This window comes from Triticum aestivum, chromosome 3D, assembly GCF_018294505.1.
Source record: "Triticum aestivum cultivar Chinese Spring chromosome 3D, IWGSC CS RefSeq v2.1, whole genome shotgun sequence".
Lineage (NCBI taxonomy): Eukaryota > Viridiplantae > Streptophyta > Magnoliopsida > Poales > Poaceae > Triticum > Triticum aestivum.
This window is the reverse complement of record NC_057802.1, coordinates 133,986,054-133,997,188: the sequence shown is the minus strand read 5'-3', so window position 1 is coordinate 133,997,188 and position 11,135 is coordinate 133,986,054.

Genomic DNA, 11,135 nt, shown 5'->3' with positions numbered 1-11,135 from the left:
AGGACCCCGTGGTGTGGATGGCTGGATGAACAGTAGATGGTGGAGGGGTGCCCGTGGATGGGTGGTCGAACAGGACCCCGTGGTGTGGAGGGCTGGATGAACAGTAGATGGTGGAGGGGTGGTTGAACAGTAGCCGGTGGAGTAGCGCGCGGTGGAGGCTAGATGAACAGGATCCCGTGGAGGCTGGAGCAGGTCGACGGTGGAGATGAACAGTATCCCGTGGAGTCCCGTTTTGCGGTACGCCACACCCCTCCCGATGAATAGGACCCCCGTTTCGACCGTAGCAGGTCCGTTTCGTCCGTTTTGCGGTACGCCACACCCCTCTCGATGAACAGGACCCCCGTTTCGAGCGTAGGAGGTCCGTTTCCTCCGTTTTGCGGTACGCCACACCCCTCCCGATCAACAGGACCCCGTTCCGAACGTAGGAGGTCCGTTTCCTCTGTTTTGCAGTATGCCAGGCCTCGTTTCCATCGCCTGTTCCGTCCAAGCCCTCCCGATGAACACGACCACGCATTCCGTTCCGACCCAGCCGGTTGGCTCTCACACGTTCCGTTGCCTCCCGATGAACACGACGCATTCCGTTGCCTCCTCATGAACACGACGCATTCCGTTGCCTCCCCATGAACACGACGCATTCTGTTGCCTCCCCATGAACACGACGACGATGCTGTTTCTCCGTTCCGACCCAGCCATGTACACGAGCCCTGGCCGTACGTATGCACGAGTAGGTGTTCGAGACCCCGCCCGTATGTACACATACGTGGCCGTATTTTCTTTCTTGCACCCTGGCCGCTGTACGTACGTGTACATGCTACATGCGCGCCTCTACTACGACACGTACGCGCCTCTACTACGACACGTGCGCGCCTCTACATCCACCGGTATATATGTACGTACACGTCCGCGACCAGAATGATAACGCTAAGTAGGCTTCGACCAGGTGGGTCCCGACTGTCAGGCACTTCCTTGCGTGCGAAGATGTAGCTGGTGGGTCCCAGCAGTCAGGGGGGCGAATCGTTTTTTTGCCCGGACGCACTTCCTTGCATGCGAAGATGTAGCTGGTGGGTCCCAGCAGTCAGGGGGAAACGTTTTTTTCACGAAATACGGTGGCCTGTCTGGTGGGTCGCCACTGTCAGGTGGAGGAATCATTATTTCGCGCATAATAAGGAGGCACTTCCTTGCTGCGGCTGTGGACCCAGCTGTCAGCCTCTCCACGTACAGTCCACGTCCGATGGAAGTCGTTCCTTGACCACGTTGACCACGCCGCGCCGAGAGCACCACGGCGATGGACGACGGCGAGGACTAGGAAGGGGACGACTCAGAGCCGGGGAAGACGCAACAGTCGATGCCCACGCGAGAGGAGTACGAGGGTTCACTGGTTCGACTGCGGTGTGAGGCTGCTGTCGCCGCAGAATAACTTGGGTGTGGGTGAGTAGAGGGATGGCCTGGCCAGCGGTGGGAGTAGTAGGGGGCGGTGAGGCCTCCGCGGCATCATAGCCGGCCACGGGAGGCAGGAGCATGCGGCACGACCGGCGCTGGTTTGGGCGGCTGGAGCAAGAAGACCAGAGGTTGAAGAAGCACTACGGCCGTTGGATGAACATCGTACGGTAACAGGAGCTAGAATCGTTCATATTGACTAAGTTGACAAAGCCCTCCATCCCCGTCAACTTGGTAGGCCCACAAGTCAGCCTCCCACCATGCTGGGTTCCAGCTGGCAGGGGGAGTATTCATTTTTTTGTGCGTAATAAGGAGGCACTTCCTTGCGTGCGAAGATAGCTGGTGGGTCCGACATGTCAGTGGGGGGCACGTTATTTTCGCGAAATACAGAGGCCCTTCCGGTGGGTCCTAGATGTCAGGTGGACGAATCATTATTTTGCGCGTAATAAGGAGGCATTTCCTTGTGTGCGGCCGTGGACCCAGCTGTCAGCCTCTCCACGCACAGTCTACTTCCGATGGTGTCGTTCGTTGACCACGTTGACCACGCCGCGCCGAGCGCATCCAAGGTGGTGGACGACGGCGAGGCCCCGGACAACAACGAGCCGGAGATGGGAAGACGCGGGAGTAGAGTCGCAGACGGAGAGGTGTACGAGGGTTAACTGGTTCTAGTGCGGTGTGGTTCGGCAGTCGGTGGAGAAGAACAGGAGGTGTGGAGGGGTGGAGGGATGGTCTGGCCAACGGTGGAGTAGCGCTTCATAGCGAAGTGTGCTAAGCAGAGCTGCTAGCAGCAGGCGGCGGGAGGTGGTCCCGGCGGCGCTGGAGGAAGAAGACGAGAGATTGAAGATGGATGCCGGTCGTTGGATGTAAATCCAACGGCTAACATGTCAGAATCATTTGTTGACTAAATTGACAACGACTTGCGTTGGCTTCGACCTATTGGCCCACATTTCAGCCTCCAAAAATGTGGCACGTATTCAACCCATTTTTTAAGAATTTACAGTCTTTTTTTTGCGCGGTAGAATTTACAGTCAATTTGATCTTTTTTTTGAATTACAGCCATTAGCTGGGCTGGGTGAACAAATAATATAGCATCCATGCGGCCCATTTATTTTATTTCCTAAAAAATTACAGGCCATTTGCACTTTCTCGAAATACACGATTTTGCTGGGCTGATTCTAATTATAATGTTGGGTTGGGCCAGCAATGTTATCAAAAAATAAAAAGGGGCTGAGCATTTTGTTATAAATATATTTAAATAATAAGTGATATTATTACATTCGTCCTTGAATCTTACCAAGCTTTTGTACACAATCACTAGGATTTTCGTGCCAAAACAATCCAGGATTTTATTTGTTAAGAAATTATTTTGGTAAGTTAATAAGATGTGGGATATTGTTTTCTTACATATGTAAGTATCTGTTAAATATATGATGACAATAAAAATAATATATAATAACATATAAAATAATTTAAATATATATAATATAGTTAGAAGGGAAACATAAGTTAGACCTGGCGTTCCTATTCTTATATAGAAAAATAGAACAGACCTCTGCGTTTTCTTCAAAAAAATACATAAATTGGGCTGCCAAAAATAAAACCTCGGATGGGAGGTCCATAGGTCGGTCGATACATGACGGCCCTAAGAAAATACAAACATGCCTATGGACCTCCCATCCGAGGTCGTGGGCTGCGCATGTTAAAAATGAAAGCCTAGACGGGGCAGCCCAAAACCACGTCCAACACTTGCCAAAACTTCGTCCCTTGTTTTCTCTGTGTTTCGCACACTCGACATTGTGTGGGCATTTTGACTGTGCATCATATGAAGATGTGCTATGCATGAATGTTGATCAGCATGATGTTAACTGGCTGGTAGTTCCATTTTCGACCATGAATAAAACTTCCAACATGATGTTAACCCTGTTTGAAAAGGCCGTGTTAATATAAATGCTCTGCCTCTGAAAGTTGCAGTTTCCTATCTGAAACTGAACTTGCAGTTTCTTATCTGAAACTGAAACTTGCAGTTTCTTCTCTGAGAATCACATTGTCTGCACTTTTATACTCCTATGAAACTACATTTTTTAAGTGCTAAAAATAGATCTCTAGAATTCATAAAATACTTCATATGCTCAATACTGCAAAGCTGAAATTCAAAAGACATTCATATCTAAAAGTACTCTCAAAATACACAACACAAAACACAATTCACAACCTGCAAATACTGACAACCCTAAGCTCCTCCTGACAATTCACAACCTGCCCGACTATTGGGCTGGGGGGCAGCCCCCTCCTATTCCTCGGCGGCAGACAGCCGCCCCGTGAGACGATGTGAATGGAGAGGGAGACGATGGCGGGGAAGCGTCGTCGGGCCAACTGCTTTTCTCCTCTTGCAGTTGGGTTCGGTCGACGAAGACTCCACCGGCTCGCTCTGGCAGGACACCCTCACAAACGGCACCCTGTAGATGCTCGATCCTTCAATCTCTGGTGGATGCTCCATCTGGGATCGATACTCCCACCACCGCTCCCTCACGATTGGATTCGATGAATCTATTTGCTCCATGGCCCAGAGGAGCAGCTCTATGTACTCCGGCGCGACTCCCTCCGGGAGTATCGCCGCCTTTTTGCTCTATTGCAGATATTTGGCCATGGATGTCGCCGTCGCCGCTAGTTGGTCCTTGTTGTCAAACCAAGACTGTATCTCCAACATCCTAGCTAGCTTCACAGGATCGCCGTCTGCGATCCTCACGTATCGGTTGTACTCCTCCATCGATCTACTTCTCCACAGCACCTTCACTCGCCGGCGGTAGTTTTTGAATGGAAGAGGAGAGGAGCAGCACTGGTTTTGGATTAGAACGGGAGAGGAGCGACGCTGGTTTTGGACTGGAACAGGAGAGGAGGGGCGGTGGTTTTGAAATGGAAGAGGAGAGGAGCCGCGCTGCATTTAGATTGGAACAGGAGAGGAGCGGCGGTGGTTTAAGAGGAGAAGAGCGGAAGAGCGGCGCTAGTCTTGGAAGTATTTTTTTGTTGTTTTGCGTATTTTGGGTCAAAGTTTGACCATGTACTGTATTTGACAAGCAAAATGTGAATGCATGTCACCAAAAATTGTATCGTTTGGTTCGTATCTGAATGTACTTTCAAATTATATTATTTTTGCAACCTATAACATATATTTTATGTGCGAAAATCATGGTCAATTATGACCCAGAATAAAAGGGAGACTAGTTAATGTGGGGTCGCTTTCTTAATTGAAGGGTAAATTGATTTTGATTTTGATCCAGTCACAGCGCGCCGGCCCTCTCGTGCAATCCTAAATCGCTGCCGCACGCTCCTCTCCCTCTTCTCCATTGCAAAACCACCTCCTCTCCTCTCCATCATCTCCATTCCAAAACCACCGTCTCCCCTCTCCCTCTTCTGATCTTCTCCATTGCAAAACCACCTCCTCTCCTCTCCATCATCTCCATTCCAAAACCACCGCCTCGCCTCTCCCTCTTCTCTATTGCAAGACCACCGTCTCTCCTCCCATCTTCCAAAGCTAGCACCGGACCACTCAGAAGGACATCTATGGAGAGGATGCAGCAGCGAATCAGGCAGATCGCCAGCGGCGACCAGACAAAGTTAGCCAGGTTGAAGGAGATCCTTAGTTGCTTGACAATGAGTGGGAGATTTTGAGGACGGTGCGGGCCATGTGGCAATGTATGTGAAAGAGCGAGACGGCGGCGATGAGGGCGGCGATGTACATGTACTCCTCGGCGGCAGTCACGCCGCAGTCCTCCGAGTTCATCGAGTATCTCCTCTGGGTGATGGAGGACAGATTTGCCCGAGGCGACAGTCAGGCAGAGGTGGTGGGCATAAAGGTCGAAGGTCAAGCACCCAGAGGATAACGAATCGATCGAGTATGGTGTGCCGTTCGTGAGGGTGCAGAGCCAGCCGGAGCCACAGGAGTTTCGTTCTCCCACCACAAGAGGAGGCCAGATGGCGCGACGTCGCTTCCCCGCCGTTCTCCACGGTTCCCTCGACGGTCGCCTCGTTTCAACGGCGGCGGTAGGGTTTAAGGTAAGCTTCGCACTAACCGAATCTTCCACCTGCTCATGCTTACAATCAGTGTGACATCTAATGAAAATCATGCTTACAATCAGTCTCCGAGTACTACGACAATCACCCTAAAATAGCTCTGGACCTTTGGGTCAAAGTTGTGACACAGTGTACAAATAAAGAAAAATAGATTGGTGCTTCTTTCAGAAAAGAGTACTCCCTAGAAAACTGCCAATATAAGCTACTAGTATTTGGTTAGATGATTTGCTGCCGAGAAAGATCCGTCCACAGAGAGCGCCACACATCCCACTGGTGGTGGTGGATGCCAATGCGTGCATGCAGCATGGTTGGTGTCGGTAACTTTTACTTGGCACACCTCGCACTTTGCATATATGCCGGTTCCATACGTACATTTGTGCAGTTCCACCAAAATGCAGCTGAATAACCCTGTTTGCACAGATAATGAAAAAGCGTGATTACATTATAGTGGCACTAGTTGATGAAACACACAAAATAAATAAAAGAAAATATTGCGATAGTATCATAGTATGCCATGCTGCGAGGGCGAGATGGGCCCTGCGACGCCTCATACGGTACGCCTCATACTGGACATCGTCCCAACTCTCCCAGATACACCTTCTACCAGTGATGAACATCAGTGTACAGCGGTAGTGCAAGGAGGCGCCTTGAGACATTCAAATCTCTATTTTTGTACATATCAACTAATTAAGCACCCCAGTTTGCAGAAACGCTTAAACATTAACAATGGGACTAGTTGATGAAACATACGTTAACAAAGAGAAGCACTTTCTTTATCTACATTGGAAATGAAATGATAGAGATGACACTCGCTCTATTTTAACTGTATTATTACTTCATTTTATCAGTGACACTAGGGTCGAGCAGGTGGAAAACGAGGTGTACAGTGCGTCGCAAGGATGGAGGCCGGGGGTGCTTAGACTGGGATGCTGAAGCTGGCTCTTTCAGTCACCAACATGGATGATTCAATTCATGGGACCTTTTGGTGCAGTTCACCTAAAATGAAGCAATGTCCCGTGAGCTAGCAGCTTCTTCTTCAATTTTTTTAAGAAAAGGGCTCCAGCCCCGGTTCCATTTCCATCAGAAAACGAAACCCACAGAGCTTCTTCTTCATTAGTTGCAATAAAATTGAGCAACATCAAGGTTGGTTGTGAAGCTCCTAGAATGCTCAACTATAATTTGGATATCATTTGTGCAGTTCAACTAAGATCAAGCGTGAAATGTATATCTCTGTTTGCACTAAAAAGGTGGAAAGGAGGGTGACTAACAAGTGATGAAACATGCATCAAATGAAAAGAAGCTTGTTCCTTATCTGAATGGCAATCCTACAAGGACAGTAGCAATTTCTAAAGCACTGGCATTGCTAGATATTAGTGTGGGCATTAGGATTCACTATGACAACCGTTAAATACGACATTACTTTGGGCACGGGAGAGTAGGCGGACCAGGACAGTTGCATTTCTAACGAAAAGAACCAACTTATCTTAATGGGAAATTTTAGCAGGACATGTAAAGAAGTGCCATTGATTCATATTACTGGAGGCATTACATTGAAAACAACATTGGTTTAACGTGTCCTTACTTTTAACAGTGCGACTGCTACATTTTACCAGTGGCATTACATAAGAGTGGCTCGGGGCAACAAACATCGGAACAGGATATCTGGGTTGGTCCCATTTTTGTTCGGTATAGCCACCTTATACTGTGTGAGGCTAGCAAATCTAGTGCTGGACTTACTCTGTTGACTTGTCCCCCAGTCCCCACTTTCTTTCCTTTTTCAACCAATAGATCGGGTTTAAATTGAGTTTGTACTGTGTTTCCCTTTATTTCCCTATTAGACCTAGAGACCAGTTGGATAGCCAGTCTCTGCTACTTTTCGCCCCCATTATTTCCTCTTTCGACCAAGTCCTAGATTCAGGTAACAAATCCTCCCCCATCCCCACCCCCTTTCTTCCTTGTTTGAACCAAGTAGTACTAGATTCGAGTGCATGAACTAGTTTTACCTCTTAAACGTAAAAAATTAGGTGGTTTTCGAACAGCCGATCGATCCTATCTACGAGGGGGCCTGAGAAATAGTAAAAGATACAAATGCAGCGACGTCAGGAGCTCGGGAAGTAGAGCAAGGCCGGTTTCGAAGGAAGTTATACCTGATGGTCGCCGGGATGTCGCTAGGTGGGCGGCGGGAGGCCGGATCTGCCCACACTACGGCAGCGAGGAAGAAGGGGTCGAAGGCCCTCCCTCACCAGTGGTGCTTGGGAGAGAACGGCAAGGCAGGCTGATCGGGACGCGCCGAGCAATGGGTAAGAGCCGTCGCGAAGGACGACCGCGTGAACGTTGCACCTTCTCACCTTCCCCGGCGGAGAGGATCTAGCTGGATCTGTGACCAGCGGTGAGCAGAGAGAGAGAGAGAGAGTGTGGCCACCGCTGTCGTGTTTAGATCTGGAGAGGCTGAGACAGTGTGAAGAGAGCAACACTAGCAAGCAAGCGCGGAGGCTCCTGCCTATATAGTGGAGTAGTACTAGTTTTCTTTTGTCTACCGGAGCCGGCTTGACCTCGTCAATGACTGTCGAGAAGTGTTCATGCACGTGGCCCGGAGGCGCAGTTGTCGTCATTTTGATCTGAAGCACCGGATTATAACATATAACACGAAAAATGCCACATGACAAGAAATCATAACCTCACTGCCCAAAGGAGACAACATGAATCCCGACGGACAAACTAGACGAGGAAGAAAGCTCAAATTAAAGATAAACTCGTAGAAAAGGGGTCCGTCGATAGATGTCCTAATTAACATAGCCGGCTTGACCTAGATGGCAGCCGAGTAGTCACTGTTCGTGCATGTGCCCCCAATGACTAGCCCAACTCAGTTGTCGCTGTTTAACCCCCGCAGTGATCCGAAGCACATGACACCTAATTTTGCGAGACGACAAGAAACCTTTTTTTAGATTTCTCACCACAACTACAACCATGTACAACACAGCCTGGACGATATGTACATGATAGCCAATCCAGGCGTGTCTGCTAGAGTCTGGTCACATGCATGGACGAACTAATCTTCCGTGTCTTGCAGGGATCGTCCAGGCACCAACGTAGTACAACACTTCTCTAGTACTATCGCTCGTCTCCCTCTTCTATTAAGTCACCCGACTTGCGGGGCCGGGGAGTGTGCCTATGGTCGGTTCTCAATTGCCGTCCCACATGTGTGTGCAAACGTAATATGACGCGCGTTCCATTCGGAGAGCAGCGTGCCAGACCGACCGACCGTCTGGGGTGCGACGCGAACGTGACGGGCGTGCTGTATACTCCATACATGTTTACCGCCGTTTTCTAGACGCTTTGCTCCATGGCGCGGGCGCAATCCATGGATACAAAATTAGTATACTGTATACTATTTAAAAGTCGCGGGCGGGGCTTTTCCTGCGCGGTAGGCGGCGGGGCAGTTCCGCCTAGTCGGTTCGACAGAGACGCGAGAAGACGAGGGAGTAGGCTGCTGCAAACGTAGGGCTGTGTGATTTGACACCGAGTTACTGCTGGATAGGTGGGGCCCCGTGATTTGACTTGCCATTATCATTTTAACTGTGGCACTACGGCCGGCGTGAGTCTCCCGATTCCTGACCACCTCCATACAAGTGCCTCTCCCAATGCTCCACCATGTAGTAGAGGCTGGCTCTTGCATGAGAGCCCACTTCTCCACTTTTTCCTTACCTCTCTTTCCTCCACATATGCAAAAATGCCATGTAAAGCGCACTATTGTACTTACTTTTACTTGCTCCTACAGGTGCTTAAGCTTGCCACATAGGCATAAAGTCTGATGTGGCAAGTTAATCAAGAAGAGAGAGACTAGTTTGGTGACCCAAGGAAGAAACGGTGCTAAGCGCGTGTACCTAGGTGAAAAGACAATTTTGAGTCTATAGCTAATTAAATGAAGCAAACTTAGCAACACCATTTCATTGGAAGAGGTCACTCCTTGGCAAATGCAATAAATACTAGTACTCCCTGTGTCCCATAATATAAGAACAATTAGTCCTCTCTCTACGCATTTAACTCCTCTCCTTTAACACAGGCGAGTTCTGGATTGGAGGGTTTGGAGGATAATAAATGCTCATTAACTTGATTTTAGCCTTTTTAGTATTTGGATCCAAGCATGGGTGAGGCTAGCATGTTTTATTCCCACTACTTTTAGTCATGGGACTAAAACGTATCCAAGCACCCTCTTAGTTTTATTTGAGGGGTGGGTTGTGCTGGACACCATTATTGTGACTAGCCTTTTTAATAGTACTATATGCATAATTTGGCGACGAGCGCTCTCTATATGTACCACCTTTTTTTTAATTTCAATTTTTGCTCCATGGCGCAATCCATCGATACTACTGCTGTACAAAAGTATAAATTTTTTAAAAGGCTAGAGGGCGGGGCAGTCTAGCTTGGTCGCTTTCACGAGAGGCGAGGGCCTTTGTGATTTGACGGCTCATTACTGCTGGAAGGCGGGGCCTTGTGATTTGACTGCTCGTATAAATGCGCCGACGACCTGATCGAGGAGGAGCAAAGAACCGTGCGGTATACTCAAGTTTTCCACTGGAGTAGTACTGCGACGGAGGAGCACGAAACACGGCAGCCCAGTGCCATATGGCGATAAAAATGATCTAATTTGCTAGTCATCTCATTGTTAGCATTGTTCTATTCATTCCCTAAAAAAACCATTGTTCTATTCATGCCTCGCAGAGAATGTGCCATGTGCGGCGAAACACCCAAAGCAAAAGATGAAACACAGGAGCAAAAGAAGAAGGAAGATTATCACCCCAAATGATCTAATTCGCCGCGGAGTCGTAACTGCTTCTTCATCGCCTCCACGACCTCCATCTCCTTGCGCGTCTCCTCCGCCATCTTCTTCATTCTGTCCATGACGCAGGATTTCTCGACGCGAGCCTTCATCATCTGTTCCACGGCCGCAATACGTACCTTGACAGCAGCCGGGTGCTTGATGCGGAGCTTCGCCAACTCCTCCTTCTGTTCCATGACGAGGGCCTGCAGCATCTTCATCGAGGAACTACTATTCTCATGCAACTTCTTCCAGCCGGTGTTCTTCTCCTTCAACAGGTCGATCTCGTGGCAGAGCTTCGCCTTGTCCTCCTGAAGTCGCAGGATTTTGCCGGTCGCCTTCTTCTCCGAGGCAATGCTCTTCTTCAGCAGCATCACCAAGCCGGCGGTCAACTCCCCCTGCTGATTGAGCTCAGCGGGCATGTCATCGAGGCTCTCCTTCAGCAACTCCATCAAGCCTTGGATGAACTCCTTCTGCTTATTGAGCTGATCGGGCATGCCGTCAAGAGATAACGACTCTAGCTCCGTCGGCTCGGCATGTTCGCCTCCGCGGCTAGGGCGCTCCTGGGAGCCATCGCCTGCCCGTGAGAGATCTTTCGAGGTCTCTGCGTGGCGGCGAGCCCTCTTTTTTTTCCGCAGCCTTGGTTGCCGCTCCCTTGTAACGAGTAGTTCTCGACCTAGAGCTCTGCTCACCGGCCATGGCAACGACGGACGAAGAAGAAGCACTTATGAGGAGGAAAGGTAGAGTAATTTTCGGTTAGGTAGTTCCCCTTTTTATAACCTAAGTACTAGCACTAGTACTAATACCT